This window comes from Hipposideros armiger, unplaced genomic scaffold, assembly GCF_001890085.2.
Source record: "Hipposideros armiger isolate ML-2016 unplaced genomic scaffold, ASM189008v1 scaffold_35, whole genome shotgun sequence".
In the NCBI taxonomy this organism is placed as follows: domain Eukaryota; kingdom Metazoa; phylum Chordata; class Mammalia; order Chiroptera; family Hipposideridae; genus Hipposideros; species Hipposideros armiger.
This window is the reverse complement of record NW_017731385.1, coordinates 4,142,453-4,163,547: the sequence shown is the minus strand read 5'-3', so window position 1 is coordinate 4,163,547 and position 21,095 is coordinate 4,142,453. Positions and strand designations below refer to the sequence as shown.

At 43.9% G+C, this 21,095-nt stretch overlaps 1 long non-coding RNA gene across 1 annotated transcript in view; it reads left to right on the top strand.

Moving 5' to 3' along the window:
* Positions 1 to 41: 41 nt before the first annotated feature.
* LOC109380355 (uncharacterized) overlaps positions 42 to 21,095 on the top strand; it is a 72,671-nt gene continuing 51,617 nt past the window's right edge. The window contains exons 1-2 of the long non-coding RNA XR_002123445.1: positions 42 to 294; positions 13,435 to 13,531. This is a non-coding gene — a long non-coding RNA (uncharacterized LOC109380355). The remainder of the gene's footprint in view (positions 295 to 13,434; positions 13,532 to 21,095) is intronic.

Sequence of the window (21,095 nt, the reverse complement as noted above, 5' to 3'; positions counted from 1 at the left end):
GCCGCCGCCTCTAGCCAATCAGAGCGCGGCCCGGCGCGGCCATTGCGGACGGACAGCGCCCCCTGCCGGAGCGACTGCGGCGCCGCGCGGCTGCCCAGCCCAGGGCCCCGGCGGCCCGAGTTCTCGTCGCCGGCTGTCGAGCAACAGCGGGCTGTGGCTCTCTGGCTGTGCCGGCCTCGGAGAAGGGGTGCCGGGGAAGGCTACCCCGTGGCTGCTGCGTCACGCACCTAAGGCACCCAAGTGTCCTGGAGTTCGTGGACGGACAGAGAAGTCACCAGCACGCGAGGCTCTGAGGTATTAAGCCGGTGGTCGGAGCGGAGGCCCTGGAGACTGGCGGTTTTTATATTTTAAAAAATTTATATATATATATATATATATATATATATATATATATATATATATACTATTATCGTATACACACATATATATATACACACACACCCATATATGCATTCAATATTCTATTTTAATTTTAAATATAAATATGTATCCATTTGCCAGTGTTTCAATGTACAGGCAAGACTTTCGATATGGTTGACCGGAGTGCCAGGTTTCCCTTCTTATATAAACTAGCTGTGAGGGACAGTCTGCACTTTCCCATATCAGTTTCTTTCCTTTGGAAGGAGAACCTGTGAAGCGACCTGAGTGCAGAATTTTCCTGGACACCTAACATCCCCTCATACTCGTCACCCCTCTGCCTAACGTGATGGCTGCCTTTTTTCCCAACAATGTGCCTCAATTTAATTGTCATAGAAACCACAGCTCTCTTCTGCACGCTTGTGTTTCATTAGTTTTCATGACCGTTATTTAAGTTACGAATGACATAACCAATACAAGTGGCACGAAGGGGCCATAGCAACAAAGACAGCTGGCCCTTGTTTGGGGTGTCCCGGGATTAGTGGAGACGGACGTGCCCAGGGAGGCCTGGAGAGCCATCCAATGGCCCCAGGACGCCTCATGGCAGGGCCACTAATCAGTATTTTACAGAGGGCAGGGAAAGTGGGGTGGTCAGCAAGTTGGTCCAGGGAAGGTCCCCCGGGACAGCTGCCAGTGCTCGCCTTGTGACAGGCGTGAATGTCCAGCCACGAGTAGGGCTTTTGTTTTACCAGCAACCCCATATCACAGACCCTATTCTATGGGTGGTAGAGATTAATATCTTTCAAATCAGAATCTCTGTCCCTTTCTGCCAAGGGTACATTGTGGGGGAGGGAGGTTATTCAGTGCCAAATTGAAATATCCTGAAATATGGAAAGACTGGTCTCAAGTCCGGTTTGGGTATTAATCAGTAGTGTGTGATCTTGGCCACTTCACTTCACTTCTGAAGGCCACAGATTCCTTGGCTGTCATTGAGGGACTCAGACTACATTATCACCAAGGTTGTGTGGTAACCAGCCCCCAAGATGGCCCCCAGTGATCCCACCTCCTGGCATTCACTCCCTCATTGTGCCAGAGTGTGTCGGCATGAGTTGGGGTTATAAAAAACACTATGGCTTCTTTCTTTGTGTCTCTCTGTCTTTTCTTTGGATCACTCACACTGGGGGAGGTCAGATACCATGTCATGAGCAGCCCTTCAGAGAGGCCTAGGCAGTGAGGAAATGAAGTCTTAGACCCAGAGCCTTCAAGGAATTATGGGCTGCCAACAACCCGTGAGTGAGTTTGGAAGTCACAGTCCTTGAGATGACTGCTGGCTAGCCAGCAGCTTGACTGTAGCCTCATGAAAGACCCTGAGCCAGAACAAGCCAGCTAAGCCACTCCTGGATTCCTGACCCTCAGGAAACTGTGAGAAAACAAATATTTGTTGATGTGAGATCACCTGTTAGGCAGCAGTCTAATACAGACCGTGTCTGGCTTTCGAATCTGTAAGCCTAACGCCCTGGAAATATAGTAATCTTATTCAGGGAAAGCCTGATGTATAACAATTGTTTGTCTTTCCACTTCCTCCCCCAGCTGGAATCCATAAAGAGATAATACAAAATATGCCAAAATTTATTTTGGAGGAACAGTGTTTATTTTATGTGTGTTTGTAAGCGTTCCTAAAGTGTTGCTAATTTTGCTTCACTGAACCCTTTATTTCACAAATGAAGGTGGAAATCCAGATAAATTAGGTGATTGGAATAATGCAAATGTTCTTCATTTTTTCACATTTGCATTTCTTCAGTGGTGAATAAAAATGAGGTACAGGCTTGCTTTTTTTTTTTTCTGCTCCAGCTTCATGGGGAGAAATGTGTCTTGAGCAGTGGTGACACTTGCAAATATCTTCCCAGGTGGCCAAGGCCCAGTGAAATCCCAGGGGGCCCTACGACAGGACAATATAGTGACAAGAGGGAGTTAAAGCATGCAAAGTCACTTCCAGAAAAATAGCTGAAGCTTGGAGAGGGACTGGCAGGCAGTGGGGCTACCATGTCCATCTGGAATGAGAAAAAAGCATTTTGACAGGACAAGAAGTGACTTGCTGTTTAAAATGAGACCAGGGGCCCATGATACACTGGTGATAGGAAGGAAATTGAGGGCATGGAGGGTCAAATTCCAGGGGAAGAATATGACCATGCAATGAATCTAGGCAGAGATTTAGGACAGGCCCACAACCAGAATCAAGATAAGAAATAGAAGATAGCCAGCACCCAAAAGAAGCCATCTTCATCTCCCCTCCCAGGCACTACCCTCCGTTTAAAAACATAGACTGGTGTCACCAGTATAATGGAAACACACACTGTGTATTCTTATGTATCTGTCTTCTTTCATTTAACATAGCAGTGTTCTTTGTAACAGCCAAGAACTGGAAACAACCCAAATGCTCAGTAACAGAAATAACTGAGTAAGTAAACTGTGATCTAGTCATACAATGTAAAACCCAAACAGATGACCTGTTGCTACACGCAGCAGCGTGGATTAATTTCACAAACATAAGGTTGAGTGAAAAAAGCCAGACTCAAAAGACTATACCACTCAAAAACAAACAAACCTAAGTTACTGGGTTAGAAGTCAGAGCTGCGGTTCTCTTTAGGGATGATGGAAAGAAAGCATAATGTCCCAGAAGTTTTTTCAGTATTTTAAGTTGTAGCCATTATAATTAATGGGTGTTTAAGAGTTAGGATTTAGTGTTAGAATTGGGGATAGTTAATACTAATGTATTAGGGTTAAGGTTTTACATTGTCCTGATGACTACTAATTTATTGTCTACTCGTTTGTGACATGTCTGTTCACATCTTTTGCCAATTTTTCTGTAGGGCTTTGTGTCTTTTGCTTATGGCTCCCCCCCCCCACATATTCCAGATATAAGTCGTGTCTTGCATCTATGGTTTTATCTCTCTGGTTACAGGTATTGCAAATATCTTCTCCCACTCTCTGCCTTGCCTTTTCTCTTTCTTAATGGTGTCTTTTAAAAATTGAAATACAATTCACATACCACAAAATACACCTATTTAAAGTGTACATTGCAGTGGTTGCTAGTACAGTCACCAGGTTGCGCATTCATCATCTAATTCTAGAACATTTTCCTCAGCCCAGAAAGAAACCCCATTTCCATTAGCTGTCACTTCTCATTTCCTCCCTTGGCAACCACTGGTCTACTTTTTTGCCTATTCTGAACATTTCATATAAATGGTCTGGCTTCAACCACTTAGCATGTTCTCAGGGTTCATCCATGTTGTAGCATGTATCAGCACTTCATTCCTTTCTGTGCTGAATACTGTTCCATTGTTTAGATATAACAGATTTTAATTTTCAATCCATCAGTCGACGGACATGAGTTGTTTCCGCTTTTTTGCTATTATGCATAATGCTACTGTGAACATTCATGTACAAGTTTTTGTGTGAACATGTTTTCAGTTCCCTTGGATGTAAAGCTAGGGGTGGAATGGCTGGGTTACATGGTAACTAACTCTATGTTTAACATTTTGAGGAATGGCCAAACTTCTCAAAAACAGCCTCACCATTTTACATTCCCACTAGCAAGGTAGGAGGGTTCCAGTTTCTCCACATCCTTGCTTGTTGTCTGTCATGTTGGCTATGCCATCCTGGAGGACAGGAAGTGGCATTTCATTGTGGCTTTCATCTGCATCTTCCTAATGACTAACGTCTAACATTTTTTCATGTGCTTATTGGCCAGTTATATATCTTCTTTAGAGAAATGTTTATTCAGATCCTTTGCCCATGTTTTAATTGGGTTGTTTTTTCGTTGTTGAGGTGTAAGAGTTATTTATATCTTCTGGATACAAGTCCCTTATCACATGTATGATTTGCAAATATCTTCTCCCATTCTGTGGGTTGTCTCCACTTTCTTGATATTGTCCTTTGAAGCATAAAATTTTTAAGAAATCTCACTTATCTATTTTTTTCTTTGGCTGCTTGTGTTTTGGTGTCATATCTAAGAAACCAAATCCAAAGTCATAAAGGGTTGTACCTATGTTCTCTTCTAAGAGTTTAATTGTTGTAGCTTTGGTCTGTGATCCATTTTGAGTGAACTTTGGGATATGGTGTGAGGTAGGAGTCCAATTTCATTCCTTTGCATGTATTCAGTTGTCCCAGCATTGTTTGTTGAAAAGACTGTTTTTTCTCTCATTGAATTGTCTTGGCATCCTTGCCAAAATCATTGACCATAAATGTAAGGATTTACAGCTGGATTCTTAATTCTATTCTATTGATCTACATGGCTACCTTTATGCCAGTATTACACTGTATTGGTTTCTAGTAAGTTTTAAAACTAGGAAGTGTGTATCTTCCAACTTTGTTGTTCTTTATCAAGATTGTTCCAACTATTCTGGGTCTCTTGCATTTCTATATCAAATTTAGGATCAACGTGTTAATTTCTGCAAAAATGGCAGCTGGAATTTGGGTAGGGATTATAAATATATTGAATCTGTTGATCAGTTTGAGGAGTATTGCCATCTTAATAATATTCACATGCATGTCACAGACAAGTAGCCAATAAATATATGAAAAAAATGTTCAACCTCTTCAGTAATCAGGACAATGTAAAACCCTAACCCTAACATATAAGTATTAACTACCCCCCAGTGCTAACACTAAGTGGAATTGTTTCCCTAGTTTCTTTTCCAGGTTAATCATTGCTAATATGTGGAAATAAAACTGATTTTTATATATTGACCTTATATCCTGCAAATTGCAGAACCCGATTTATTATCTCTAATCGATTTCTTTGGTATGGATTCCTTAAGATTGTCTATACACAAGGTCATGTCATCTGCAAAAAAGAGATATTTTACTCCTTCCTTTCCTGGATGCCTTTTATTTTTACCTTCTTGCCTAGTTGTCCTGTGCAGAGCCTCCAGGACAATGTTGAATAAAAGTGATGAGTGTGGACATCCTTGTTTTGTTCCTGATCTTAGGATAATCGTAGGGTTGTTGTTTTTTACCATCTCATCATTTGGTCTTTGTACACTAAGTATAATGTTAACTGTGGGGGTTTCATAGATCCTTTGTATCAGATTGAGAAAGTTTTCTTCTATTCTTAGTACGTTGACTGGTTTTTATCATGAAAAGGTGTTGAATTTTGTCAGATGCTTTTTCTGCATCTATTGAGACGATTGTGTTTTCACTTTTTGTACTGTTTCTATGGTGTAGTATTGTACATTGATTTTCTTATGTCGAATCAGCTAATGGTTTCCTTTAATGATGGAAATTCTTAATTTTAGTATAGGTCAATTTATCAACGTTTTACTTTAGATTTTACTTTTTTTGTGTCCTGTATAAGAAATATTTGCCTATCCCAAGAATGTGAAGGTAGTCTCCAACATTATCTTTTATATGCTTTGTTGCTTTACCTTTCACATTTAGACCTACAGTCCATCTGAAATGGGTTTTTGTGTGGGGTGTTTATAGAGATCAACATAAATTTTGTCGATATCAATTTCCAGTTGATCCTGTACTATTTACTGAAAAGATCATTCTTCCTCATTGCTCTGGTGACAAAAGTGTCACCCTTGTCATAAATTGAGCATATATGTACGTTCAGACTCTCTATTCTGCCCCATTGATCATTTGTCTAATCTTGCTCCAATGCCACATTTTCTTAATGATCGAACTTCGTTAAGTCTCGACTTACACTAAGATCCTATAGTGTAATCCTCTTATTTTGTTCTTTTCCTTCACAGTTAGCTTCGCTATTTTTGGCACATTGTATTTCTGTATAAACTTTACAATCAGCTTGTGAATTTACACACACACACACACACACACACACACACTCACATACACATGCACACAGCAAAGTCTAGAATTTTTCTCGAGATTGCATTATGTCTATAGATCAGTTTTGGAGAGAACTGACATTTTTACAACGTTGAGGATTCATGTGAGTGTATCAGTATGGAGCTTTTTTAGGCCTAGTCTTTTCTATCATTTTATTTAATGAGAATAATAAAGACAATAATAAAATAACAGCAACAATAATAATAGCTAACATTTTTAATAGTTATTATATGCTGGATGTTTGGGCTAAGTGCTTTATGGGTGAGTATTCTCTTATTTCACTATAAAAAATTTCCAAAAATTGTAAGACCTCCCTGGAGAAAGCCATAACATTTTGTATATTTGAACAAATAGATAGCACAGCATGTCCCTGGCTGGGAAGAATTAATAATCATAAAAGTGTCAATGAGGGCCAGCCGAGTGGCATGTTGGTTAAGAGTTGGCTTGGGACGCCTGCTCTGAGCAGCAGGGCCCTGGTTCAGATCCCACATGAGGGCCAGTGATGCTGCCCTCTACAGCTAATGAATAAAATCATTATGAATGTACTAAAACTCTAAATGAAAAACATAAAACAAAATATAATAGAATAAGCTCAGGAGGATATTTGCATAGCCTCAAGATTGGGTGTGGAGAAGGGGAAAGACTAATGCATTTGACTATTAAAATTAAAATGCAAAAACATACTGGGAAAAACATTGCAATCTGCTGGACTGACAAGTTATTATCCTAATATGCAAGGAACTCTTTGAGCCGATAAGAACAAAAACTCAACCCAATAGAAACATGAGCAAAAGGTATGACTAGATACTCCATGGAAGAGGAAATATACTCAACAGGCAGCTACAACTTATATCAATATGATAGCATTTCTCACCCATCACATTGGCCAGAATTAAAAGGCTTTAAAAGTACATTCAGTGCTTATGAAGGTGTAGAAGAAACAGACTGTCTCATACGATGCGAGTGGGAGAGTGAACTACTTCCTTTTGATAAAGGAAGCTGGCTGACAGCATCAGTTAAAATGTCCAACTATATACCATTTAACCCAGCAAATCCATTTGGTGTGTGCCACACTTCAGGGCACATATATTTACAGATGGCTTTTTGCAGCTATTGAAGAATAAGTTAGAGCTATTGTAGATGAGATGTTCATAACATATTTAAGTTGAAAATGCAAGTTGCGAAGTCATGTTATAGACTCTGCATAACATACATTGAAATAATGTTTATTATATGCTAGGGTCAGTTCTAAGTGACTCATGGAAACATCAGGATCAATGAGGCTGTGTCCCCATCAGTCTTGTTTTATGGATGGGAAGCTGTGACACCAAAAGGGACTGGAACCCAAGCACCCTGATTCAAGCCTGTGTTTATAACTTCCCTGGTATTCTTCATGTTGGGCCTTTTTTTTTAATTATCCAATTTTAAAGGAGAAGAAGGAAAAAAGAAACCTGTATACGTGAAATTATTTTTATGAAATGTGCGATATGCAATAACTGTGGGAGATTTTTCTACCTTTTAATGCATTGTTTTGGTTGCAAAGATCACTGGATCTCATTGGAACATCTGTGGAGTTTTAAAAAATGCTGATGCATGAGTCCACCTCCTAGAGATTTTGTCTTAATTGGTGTGGGGTATAGCCTGGGCATCGGATTTTTACAGGCTCCCCAGGTGATTTTAATGGGTAGCGTAGTGTGAGAACCACGGGCACAGATAACTTAGGTCTGAAGCCCAGCTTTGGAATAGTTTGGCACGTGACCCGTGAGGCTATTTTTGCAATTATCCTGATGACCACTAGATGGAGCGTTATCCACATGACAACGGTTCAGCGACCAGGTTTTTGCAAAACTCTTTCTGTAGGCGAAGTAAGAGGCATCCAGGAAGCACTGAGAGGTTGAACGGACCACATCTGTGAGCAGGTATTTATTTGGCCAGGCTTTTAGCCTCACACTATAGTATGTAGTTAGTAGACACCTTTTTTAAGTTCTAGGAAGAAATTCTCGTCATCTTTTAAGCCTGAATTCCCCTGAGGTAAGAGAGACACAGCTTTTTAGATTCTTCCTGTCTCCTTGTCTTTTCATGGCTATGAATTACCGAAAGTCATTCTTTGTGGAAAGGCCACACCCTCTGTTGTTTGGCTGCAAGGGTGAAATGGAATGAGCCTCTTTGGAAATCTCTTAATTAAAAGTACTGTAATTGGCTGTGGAGGAAACAGCCAGGAGGACAATATTTAACCCCTATTTATGGATTCAGATTAGGGATGTGAGTAAGTAGAAGAAAACAGTTAAATTTTAAAGGAGTCCCATCCCCCTAACACGAGAGTGTGATTTTTACTTCCAGAAAACAAGTACCTCGGGGCTTAAATTTTTCCCTTTGATCTCAAAATAAACCCCAACCTCCCCACTTCTTGGTCGGGCAGTGTTGGTTCATTAAAGAGCCATATGCTGATTTCCTGGAAGTGCTTAACTCATAATGATTATGGGCAAACTCAAGAAACATTATTTAAGGAAAATTTCACAATACAATTAGTCCTCAAAACGAAGTGTAATTACTGTATCCATCTTTCTACTAGTTGGACTTTTTCCCATTGGAATGTATAAATAACATGCCTTCTTTGTGAAAGTACAATTTACATGGCTTAGAACAAAGAACGCCAACTTCCCAAGGAATGATGGTGGCGACATCCCAGAGCCGGGAATGAACATGACGGACTTGAGGTTTCTGTCATAGCTATTCACGCACAAAGCAACCTGTGAACTGAGGTGCCACGAACCACCCTACCACAAGCATGTGCCAAATCAGGGTTCTCCAGAGAAACAGAACCAATAAACACACACACACACACACACACACACACACACAGTCATGCACCATGTAACGACCTTTTGGTCAATGACAAACTGCATATATGACAGCAGTCCCATAAGATTATAATGGAGATGAAAATTCCTATCTCCTAGTGATGCCATCGCCATCAAAATGTCATGGCACAGTGCATTCCTCATGTGTCTGTGTGAATGCTGGTGTAAACCTACTGTGTGGCCAGTCGTATAAAAGTGTAGCATATGAAATTATGTACAGTGCATAAGACTTGATTTAGCTATTGTCCCTTGATCTCAAAATAAACAAAATATTGTTACTTTAGAGTGTACACTCTCTACTTAAAAAAAAAAAGTTTGCTGTAAAACGTCATGCCTGTTATACCAGCAGCAGCCTCGTACATCTTGTGTTTACCACGTCTCTTGACTGCATCATTTTCTCTTGTGCTTGATTTAATTTCATGTTGTTTTGTATGGTGACATGCTGTACAGGCTTATAGCCCAGGAGCAATAGGCTGTGCCATGTAACTCAGGTGTGTAGTAGGCTGTACCTTTTAGGTTTGTGTACATGCACTCTCTGATGTTCACACAATGACGAAATTGCCTAACGATGCATTTCTTAGAACATATCCCTGTTGTTAAGTGCCACATGGCTGTGTATGATTTATTATTAGAAGTTGGAAAATCCTTATAACAAATTCCTTTGCCGCCATGGAGTCTGAGAAGTCAGCAGTCAGCAAACTGGAGACCCAGGAGAGGCGATGGCGTAAGTTGTAGTCCAAGTTTGAGTCTGCAAGCAGGAGAAGACTATTGTCCCAGCTCAAGACAATCAGAAGAGAGACAGAGCGACAGAGACAGAGACAGAGAGAGAGCGAGAGAGCAAATTTTCCCTTACCCCGTGTTTTTGTGCTGTCCAGGCCTTCAACAGATTGGATGGCTTCCTTAAAGCTATTCCAATAGCTTCCTTAAAGTGTGTTTTCCATGGAATTCTAGTTCTTTGGGATGTTAATCAGGCAGTTTGGTATAAAAAGGTTACAATGCCACATAAGTTTGGAGAATCTTGGGTAAAACAAACAGATTTCTTTCTGCAGTCCTTCTCAGAGCCTTCAATATGTCAATAATGTGCTTTGTGACTCTCCAAGAAGAGGTCATACTTTGCAAAGCTTTCCAGACTTATTTAACATAATACCTTGCTTGGCGTTTCATACCTCTCCAAATACTAGAATACAGCTTTATTAAGTACTTCAGAGCAGACTGTGTTTTATCAGATTTTGTACCCCAGCCTCTAGCTCAGTGCCTGCCAAGCAGGAAAGACCCAATAAATGTTTGAGGGTCTATTACAGGAAATGATGAATGATGAATGAAAGGGTAGTCGAGATATGGCCAAGCCATAAACAAATCCTAACAAGACTAGCTTGAGATGATGGCAAAGACTTGCGAGCGCACTCCCAGAGGGCCAGAAAATGTGAAATAGATTTTGAGGACCTTGGAATCGAGCCTCAGCTCTCTCCACTATAAAAGATGTCATGTGGAGAACAAGGGTGAATTGACTCTTCTTTGTGAAGCAGATGATGCTGGCACCCTGGCCATAATCCCCTCTCCTCCCTCTGCCCAAGGACTGCACTTTCCCAGGTTCCTTAGACTTGGTCTTGGCCATGTGACTTGCTCTGGCCAGTGAAATTGGGCAGAAGTGATAAATTCCGCTTCCTAGAGGAAGCTTTGCAAGCTGATGCCCGACTGCTGTGTTCTTTCTCCTCGGCCATGACAAGTGGCCATGTTCCAGATGGGTCAGCTCTATCCGTCCAGGAGATGACAGTGACACGTCACCTGACTGATGAATCGTATAGCATATGCAAGAAATAAATGTTTGTTGCTTTAAGCCACTGAAATTTGGGGATTCCTCCTATACATGGTCGAGCCAATTCTGATGGATACACCTGGGAAAGCTGCTCCAGGACCAGCTTTCTCAGAACCCACAGGCGGACTTGCAAGTGGTTGTCTGCACCGTGTCTGGGGCCTGCTGGCTGGCATTTGAATCCTGGCTCTGCCACTTTCTGGCCGAGAGACGCTGAGCCAGTTGCTGAAGCTCTTTGTGCCTCTGTTCCTTCATCTATAAAGTTGTACTGTGTTTACTGCATTTTCTTGTGACAATTACATAGGTTTATTCATGGGAAGAGCTTGGAAAATGGCCAGGCACAGCGCAAGGACTCAATCAATATTAGCTTTCTTATTAGTATTTCTTCAAAAAACCAACAACAGTTGGATGCCTCAGGTGGCCCAGATTCCTCCTTAGGAAAAATATTATCCAAAGGAAACCTCGCTGGCATCTCGCTTCCCAGAGAAGCAATCTTTTATACCAGGGACCCAGCAACTGGCATCAATGTGTTTGGCTTCCATTTTTTTTCATGTTTGATAGAGGCCGGCTACAAAGAATAATGTCTTTTATAATCAAAACAGTGGTGCAAATGAAGATAAATGACAGCTGATACTCAGCTTCCATGTTGGGGGCTCTGGGAACTGTGGGTGCTATGGGGGAGAGGGGTGCTGGAGAGTGTATGTCCCCTCAGAGAGGACAGCTTGGGGCCATCCATATAGGCAGGGGTAGGTAGTGATATTAGGGTTTTCTTTCTTCCTTCCTTCCTTCCTTCCTTCCTTCCTTCCTTCCTTCCTTTCTTTCTTCCTTCCTTTCTTTCTTCCTTCCTTTCTTTTAGGATTTTTATTGGGGAATAGTGTGTTTTTCCAGGACCCATCAGCTCCAAGTCAAGTATTTGTTTCAATCTAGTTGTGGAGGGCACAGCTCCTTGGCCCATGCGGGGATCAAACCGGTAACCTTGGTGTTATGAGCCTGCACTTTAACCACCTGAGCTAACCGGCTGCCCCTTCTTTCTTTTTTAAGAAGTATAAGATTCAGCTTTTATTTTTATTTTATTTTTTTAAGGAGATGCATGTTGTTTTTTTATTTTTTTTATTTTTTATTTTTTTTAATTTATTTTTATTATTATTCTTTTTATTGTGAAATACACATTTTTTAGAATTAGTTTCAGCTGTACAGGAGATTCAGCTTTTAAAATGTGAACTCTTTTCTTTTTAAAACCTTTTTTAGGCCAAACAGATCCTGTGAGGAAGTTGGATGCAGGTTCCGGTTTGCAATCCTCTGTGTTCAAGACCTGCACTGTTCTGACATTCGCATCACTGCACATTTGGGTGTGTGGGTAGCTTTTCCAAAACCTAGGACACGCCTCCCCAAAGATGCACTTAGGCCTACATCTCCTGCACACATAAAACCACTCTGTTTTGACATGGCATGGTTTTCAGGCTGTACTCCCTCTGACCGTTGCTCAGACTTTGGTGTGTCACTCAAAGCAATGGGAGTGGTGTCTCCTTGCAGTCACTGGGAGAAGCAAGCTTGTCCCAGGCTCCTGGCCTCAGTGAAATCATGGAGAGGAGGCAGTGCAAAGCCAATCCTGCATCCTCACCAGCAACACGCCTCTTCCAGGGCCCTTATTTGGAAGGTGGAGGTTTCTGAGGCAGCTCTGAGGGAGTGATCCCTGCTGTAGCCCCTGCCACCCATTGGTCCACTTGGAACCTGTCCCCCTCCATCCCCATGGAGGGTCAGCCAGCAGTAGGTATGGGCCCTCTGGGATGTAGAGTTCGTCCCCCATCCCCCATTCCTCCCACACAATGGGGGAAGGCCAGGAGTTTAGGAAGTAACCCTGCCCCACCTTTTGTCTGTTAACCTTGGCCTGGGGTAACCGTGATTTCACATCAGCCAGGCAGCAGGATCCTTCGAAACCAGTGGCACCAGACAGATCACTGACATATATATATTTTTTTTGGATGATTCAGTCTCTTATCTGTAACACAGGTGTAATAATAGCATCTTCAGAGAGTCATGTATCACATAATTCATTAGCATTTCCAAATGCCGGTGAGCTTCTGGGGGTGGGTGGGGAGATGGTGTACCCCGGCTGCCCTACTCCATATGCTCCCATACGTGAATGTCTCCATTTTCTGGGGGAATGTGACGTTGAGAAATGTGATTTCAAGTATTTGACAATGATGCATGAATACTTCCCATAACTGACAGAGTTTCTCAGTGCCATTTATCTTTCCATGTGGGTTTCTCCTCAATCTGACCCCAATTTCAACTCCAATCCATGTCTGATTTCTTACATGTGGTCTAAACACAAAGCCACACGTGAACATGGAAACAGACTGGGTTTTAATCACTTGGAAGAGGGAGACAAGAGGTGGAGAGCCTAATGTTCCAGAAACACACAGAAAACCTTTCTAGAGACATTTTTTTTCAGAGTCATCCTCATTAATATTAGAAGACATTTGCTGCCACTTTAAAAGATGAAGCTTTGCAACGTGTCTGAAGCTCACGCAAATTCATTTGTTTCAGGTGGATTCATAGCAACAGCCTGGGAGAAGCTTACCACTGAGTCCATCCAGCAGGCACAAGGGGTCCGATTCCGTCTCCCTCAGGGATTTCGGACACGGTAAGTCCTCTAAGGATGGTCTCCTTACTGCTGAGCAGAGAGGAGGAAGCCCTTCTCCCATCTCGTCCAGTCCCCTGCTGGAGTAAAAGAACTTGGCTTCGAACGCAAGGTGGGGGGCTGGTAATTTCTATATTCTTTTGTCACTCTCCAAATACTCTTGGCCTGCACTTTCAAGAGTGGGTGTATTGGGGTGGGGCGAGGAGTGCTTGCCAGCCCCTGGTGACCAGGAGCACAGAGCTGAGCCTTGGCCAGCAGAGTAGGTCAGCCGCTGTGCCATGCTGTCTGTGGGTTCTGCATCTGTCCTTTCCTGGGCTGCAGGCTCTCCCTGAAAAAGGTCCCACAGTGGAATGGGGGCAGCTGGTCTCATGAATGAGGACGGAGACTCTGGTTACCGCCCCACACTGCACATTCCACTTCTAGAATCAAAGCTCACTGTTGCCATCATCACCTAAGACAGACTGTGTCCCTCAGAGTGACCAGAAAAGCCATGGGGCTGACCTGAGACTTCAGCCAGAACTAGGAAAGGACTATCATAGCAGACATTTCAGGGAAGATGTGAAACAAAAACCCCATTGCTTTCACGATGACGTCCCATGAGTACTGCCTGCTCAGTGAACCGGTCACCCACTTTTTGGTGTCTCCACTTCAAAATGGATGAGGGAATATTGCCAAGTGATGTTCGAGAGGTGATTTGTGAAATCATAAATACATAGGTGTTGATCCTAGGTTCAACTTAAGCAACTATCGTCTGAAAAGCCACAATGACATTTTCTGAGAGCCCATGAAGTGTGAGATGCCACGTGCTTTCATGTGGTTTATCATGTGTAGCCTTCACCACAGCCCTGCCACACAGCACCAGGTACCACTGCATCCATTTAATATGGGAGGAAGTGGGCAAGGGGCAGACCCGAGAGGCTGGCTTAGGTCAGTCTGGCCACATCGATCTGCGGTCTCTTTAATCTAGTATCTGTCTGTAAGCCCCTGGGTTTTGAATGGGTCTCCATTTTCCAAAATGTAGGCATGACTCATGGTTCATTCAAAGGCAACTAGAAATCGCCACAGGTGGGCCAGTCAGGATGGCTTGGTGATCGAGGACATGAGCTCTGACGTCAGGCTTCGTGGGGTCAAATCCCAGTGGGACTGTCTGTTAATGATCTAGCCTTAGAAAGGCTACCTGGACAAAGGACTAAGTTTATTAGCACAGTACCCCACATAGGTCGGAAGCTCTCTGTCCACCACAGGAGCCATCATTGTAATTATTCTTGCTGTTGGACTTGAGACCTAGTGAAAGGGACCAGTCTCTCCTGGAGAAGGATCACTGTTTCGTGACTTCTTATTGGATAATTCAGGGCTGGGGCTCTGTACTGCTGAGATCTGAAGAGAGCAGAGCTCAGCCTCTCTTCCCAGCCCCCATCGTGCCTCTCCACTTCTCCACGGCCCTGCCCGCCTTCCTCAATTCCATCACTCACTCTCCTTTGGGTGATCTTATGTCTAAAACCTCCTGGTAATCATAGGCATTGCCTAGCTAATAGAAGGCAGGTAACAAACAACTAAGTATGCCAGTAATTCTTCTGTGGATCGTTCCATCATTATGGGTTCATACCAATCTGTTGGTAAATGTTTGAACCCTGCAATGGACAAAGTGCTGTGTAAAGTAGTAAGGGACATACTGAAAACAGTGAAAAAAAATCTGTCTCCCTCCCCAAGTTTACAGTTTAGCCGGTGACATGGGTATGTGCTCACATAGCTGAATATCTGTCCAGACACAAGTTCTCACTTCTAAGGTGTGTAGAGAGGTGTCACTTCCAACGTCAGGGATGAAGGAAGGCTTTGAGCCCAGACTCGACAGTGGTTAAAAACGTATATAATATATAATGATACCTATTATGATATAAAATACATATATATATATGTATATCGCATAGAGAAATGTTATTTCCCTTATGCCATTTTTTAAAAGAAGCAAAATAGGTTTTTATTAGAAAATAATATACATTCATTTCCAAAAAGGGTTCAGCAATACAGAAAACATACCTGTGAGATGAGTCATCTGAAATCCTACCCCCCCACCCCCCTCCACCCCCAGAGTGACCACACTTAGCACTGCCACGCGCGCCTTTGCTCACAGCTGCGGGGTCCTGTTATACACGCTGCTGTGTGACCAGCTGTTTTCATTCACCAGTATGTCACGGACATTTTTCCATGCCAATTATTCCCAATCTACATCACCATTTCAGTGGCTGGCGAGTATTCCGTTCTACGGATGTGCTCTAAATTAATCAAATCCCCATCGATAAACATTTAGCGTTGCGGTCGAGGGCATGGGCTGTAGCCTATGTCCGAGCATAAATCCTGGCTGTGCTGCTCCCTGGCTGGGTAATCTTGAGTGGAAAGCTAGCCTCTGAGTGCTGGTTCCTCCTCTGTAAAACAGGGGTAGTCATTAATACCCACTGCATCGGGATGTTGTGAGTGGGTATTTGTAAAACATTTATGACAGTTTCTAGCGCATAGTAAATGGCCAACTGTTGTGGTTGTCATAAGCAGGGCTGTGATCATCTGAATACATACTCCCCGTTACCTAATTAGGATAAAGCTTGGAAGTGGAATGAAATAGCCAACGGTAAACATATTTAGCATCTTGATAAATATCGCCCCGTTTCCCTCCATCGGTGGGCAGGAGAATCGGGTTGGCAGGAGGCAGTGAGGGGGCAGTGGCTGTCCCCTCACTGCCTCCTGGCTTGGAGCCCTGGAGATCCATACAAGTTGTGTGCAGTCCAGCCAGCAAGGTCTTCTGACTGGCCCAGCCTCCTGGGTGGCACTCTGGAATATAAAGCAGGAGGAAAATGAACAGCAAGGCAGGTCAGACGTTCTCACTTTGATTTCTAGAAGGAGAACTACAGTTGAGGCCATACTCGAAAATATAGGTCAAATCTCGGTTTCTGTGGTTACCAAACACTGTCAGCCACCAGTGACTCCCTCCCTCGGGGGTGATGCCAGGGTTCCGAGCGAGGACTGGCAGCCCGGCCTGGCTTCCCTCCAGCTGTGCCCCCCACCCCGCCGGCCTGGAGTGTATGCAGGGAGAGGTGCAAGGGGGTGGGGGTCCTTGCACTTACACGTCTGGGGTGCGGGGCTCCGCGGCACTGCCGATGGGGCTCGGGGGACCCCAGACAGCGTCCCTGCCGGCTCGCCCGCAAGGTCCCCAAGTCCGCGGCTGCAGGGAGCACCCGCCGGGGCTCGGGCCATGCCCGGCCCGGAAGAGGGAGGAGGCCTGCCGCCGCATGAACAATGTGGTCGGTTGTTTTGCCGACTGTCAGCCTCATTCCCGGATCCTCCTTTCCACGCCCCTTGGCCTAACCGCCACAGGCCCGGCACGCAGAGGGAAGAGCCCCCTTATTTGGTCTTGGAAAGAAGGGGGAAAGGTTATCCTCAGATGCCTGCGGCGTTGGGTCATCGGCCCGCAGTTGTTGGCCCGCAGCCGGGCGCAGTGCCGTGTCCCGCCGCTAGGTGGCGGCGCCGGGCAGCGTCTGGCGGAGGCGCCCCGAGTGGTAAACAAGCCCGCAGGTTCCGGTACCTCCGTCTCGGGTCCTCTTTTGTGTGCGCGCTGGGAGGGGAGCTGGGGCGGTGACCCAACCGGGAGAGGCAGGGGAGCGGCCGAGGAAGGCCGACGAGCGGGAAATGAAGAAAACATAGCCTTTTTTATGCGATAAGCAAGCTTTCAAAAATCGGAAAATCGGCTTTGGTGGGAGGGCGTGACTTAGCCGTGTGGATTTCATGTGAACCATTTGCGAGCGCGCGAGGGGGAGGCGGGCGTCACGTTCACGGTTAGTTGGGATGCAGATTCCTCGAGGAACATTAATAAGGGACCATGTGAGAATAGTCCCAGGCTGGGGTTGCCTTTCATTCCTCCCTCCACCCCCCGCCCCACTTTACCAGCCTCACAGGTGAGCTTGTGAGGTGGGAGCCAGCGTCTACCTTCCTGTGGCCTGAGCAGGGTGGATGGAAGCAGAGGCTCCTACGCGCTCACCACGCGCAGGCCGGCCCTTCTTAATCCTGATGGCTGGTCCTTACACTATTATCAGCAAGCTAGGAGCTCTCCTGCCGTTGAACACGGAGCTCTGAAAGGCTGTGGTCACAGGGACAGTTAAGTGGTAAAGCTGGGATACGAACCCAGGTACTTCACGCTGCAAAAGCAAGGCTCGTCCCGCAAGTAGGAGCACGTTCCATTCCGTCGCCAGTGCCTCCTCCAAATAAAACTCCTGTAATATATACCATTCTCCAAAGACCTGGAAAGAAAAACAAACTTGATGGTGGTTTGAGTTTCATCAGCAGAACAAAGCAAAAGACACTGAGGCGTGGAGGTGAGTCCGATGGGTGGTGGGAAGGAGACCCAAGCGCAGCGAAAAGAGGGTGGAGCTTCGGCCCTCTTGCCTGGGGGGCTCGTGTACCTCTCCGGTGGCTCTGAGGGCAGCACTGGGCTTGGTACTCCTGGTACTGATTGTCGCTCGCAGGGCTTCAAAGAGGGGCCTGCCACGCGGAAAGCTGTTGCTAACTTTTATTTTCTGTTTCGGGCAAGTTGCAGGCGGCCCTTTTGTTTGGTTCTGGAAAGAAATTAATTTTCCAAGCCACACAATTATAGGCCACTTTTAAAAGAGTTTCTGGATGGACAGTTTCATGCTTCCCTTAAAGGAAACAGCGCCAGTTTTTCTTTTAAAAAACAAAGTTTGCGTGGACAAACTTAAATCCAAGAAATGTGTTTTTTTTTTCTCTAGCTCTCGCTTTTTCACGAAACGGTAACAAAACAAAACAAAACAAACCCAAAACACGAAAAGAAAAAAAACAGCTGCTTCTACTAGTTTTGGGGGTTTTCCAGGTTTCCAAGAATTTACTTAGCTTGCTATATATTATAATATGTATGTTTTTATGTTTATGTATATTTATATACATATTATAATATATGTAATATATGTAATATAAGGTATATATAATAGTATATTTCTGTGGAAAAATTATAGCGACTATCCTATAGATATTATTTTCCATCATTGTCTTATTGGCCCCCAGCTTCAATGAGAACCAGCGTTGTATGAGTTTGCGAGGACATTCCAGAGCTCAGGTCCCCACCCCAGAAGCCAGAGACTCCTTAAGCAGCATCAGGAATGTGGCAGCAATGGCTGCTGCCTTGTTCCTTGCCAGGTGCGCTGACAAACCAGAGTGGCGTCCTCTAAACCCTCACATCCTTTAGTTCTCTCCACCATAAATGTCCCAAAATCTTGATTTGGTTCCATTTAGTTGCCTGGATTCTGTTCTGATTATACCTTGAGGCCGATGGAGCCCAAGGAACACCATACTAGACTGCCGCCGTCTCAGAAACTGCCCTGTTTGGCAGAACAGCGGTGACCAGCCACCCACCATGGACTGGGGGATAGAGCTCTGCGGCCTGGGTCACGCTCCTTAGCCTCTGAGGTCCAGCTTTTGTGAGGATTTAATGATTTCTCCAAATGTGAAGGACGTAAAACAGTGACCAGCCCATGGGGAGCACCAGTAAGGCACACCTCCCAGGGTTTTGGGGAGATTAAATGAAATCATGTAAAACCTGTAAAACCCATAGCCCAGGGCCTAGCACCCACAAAGTTCTCAGTAAATGTCTGGAAAGCAGTATAATCAGCTTCCTCTGGTATAGCTGATTATGCACTCGAATCCTTATGGAAAATGTAGGGTGTAGATAAGATTATTATACATATAGGGAATTCAGAATCAGGTGGGTTCAATTACCCAAAGTCATAAATCTAGTGTGTGGCGGGGTCCGGATCCATCTGACTCCAGAGTATGTGCTCTTTTGATTATGGGCAACCTGGGAGGAAGAAATCATAAAGAGTCTTCTATGTGATGAGCAGAAGGATCTTCATGGGCTGGAGAGTTATAACTGAGTCTTTAATATGAATAACTTGCTATTACCCCTGTGTCTGTTGGGTGTGGAAGACAGTGATGTCAGGCTAATTACACATGTAAATATAAGAATCAGCAGACAGCAGCCACCTTTCGGTCTCCTGATTGTCACCTGCCTAAATTCCCAAAAGCCTCAAATGCCTCGTGGCGCCCTTTTAAGCCCAGGTTAGAGATCTCTCTATGTCAGCACTCTTTTTGTTTTTGCAAAAGACAGAAACCCACACCAAACTGGTTTAGGCAAAAAAGGAGATATAATTGGTTCATGAAACTGATCATGGAAAGCTCTATCCAGCTTCAGGTATGGCTTGATCCAGGAGTCCAACAATGTGATATGTGCTTGGCCTGATCCATATCTCAGCTTTTATTTCCTCCCTGTTGTCCTGATTCTCACATTGGCTCTCTCACTGACTCTTTTTGGCCTTCATTGGTCAGAACTAAGAAAACGTGGGTCCCTACAAAGAAAATCATGGTTCTGTTTTTTAAAAGAGGCTAGGAATGCTGGGCAGGCAAGAACAACAGATATCTACTCCTCTTGCCTATGTAGCACCATCAATCAGAAAGATGGTAAAGAAAAAGCTTTCATGGGGAACATTTCTGCCACAAAGGACACTCAAGTCGAGCAGGCAGGGAAGGGTAACTAGAACTATTTCCAGCTACACAAGAGACCCAGGAGGACCCAGAATTTTCCTGTTTCAAGTCAGGCTAGCTGATTCTAAATGATAGGGTAAAACCTCAGTGTCTTAAGGATTGTGTCTGAAGGTCATTGGAAACCTTTAGTGTCCTACTGTAGCAAAATGTTTTTAACAATATAATGTATAATAGTCTAAATAGAATACATAATAAAATGCTGTAACTCCACATATACAAAAATGTATGTAAAAGTGGATATATGTACACATACACTATTATAAGGATACATAAATGAATGGAAAAATGCAACAAAGTCCTACTGAATTTGCTGAACTAAAGGTCCCTGTAGACCCTTAATGAGAGTCACCAGACACACGACTATAAATAACAGGTTGCAAATCCACACCACGTGTGGATGCCAGGCTGCTGACTTGGTTTGGTCACAAGCTGTGTGATGATTTGTTCCTTGAACCAATCCGATGTCATCAAACTGGTACCTGAGCAAACTGGCAAATTATTAGATGCCATGGACCTTTGGTTACGTCTCAAACAGTCCAGCTTGAGAATGCTCACGAGACAAATTCCAAGGTGCTGCTTTTCTGCCATCAAATATGCCCCAAGCCAGGGGCAGGGCTACTGAATCACAGCCTATGTTCGGGACCAACAAAGGGTCCTGCTGGGCCCCCAAGAATGGTGTTGGAAAGTGAGCCAAATTTTTTAAATTAAATGTGCTAATTCTATATCTCCTTTGATGTGAATCAGTTTTTCTTGACACTGAATTGGAAGCTATTGCCATTTTATGTTGTTTTAATTGTGATAAAATACACATAAACTAAAATTCGCCATCTTAACCATTTTTAAGGATATGTTTCAGTGGTGTTAAATACATTTGCATTGTTTTGCAACCCATCTCCAGAACTTTCTCATCTTGCAAAACTGAAACTTCATACCCATTGAACAACAATGCTGTGTGTGTGTGTGTGTGTGT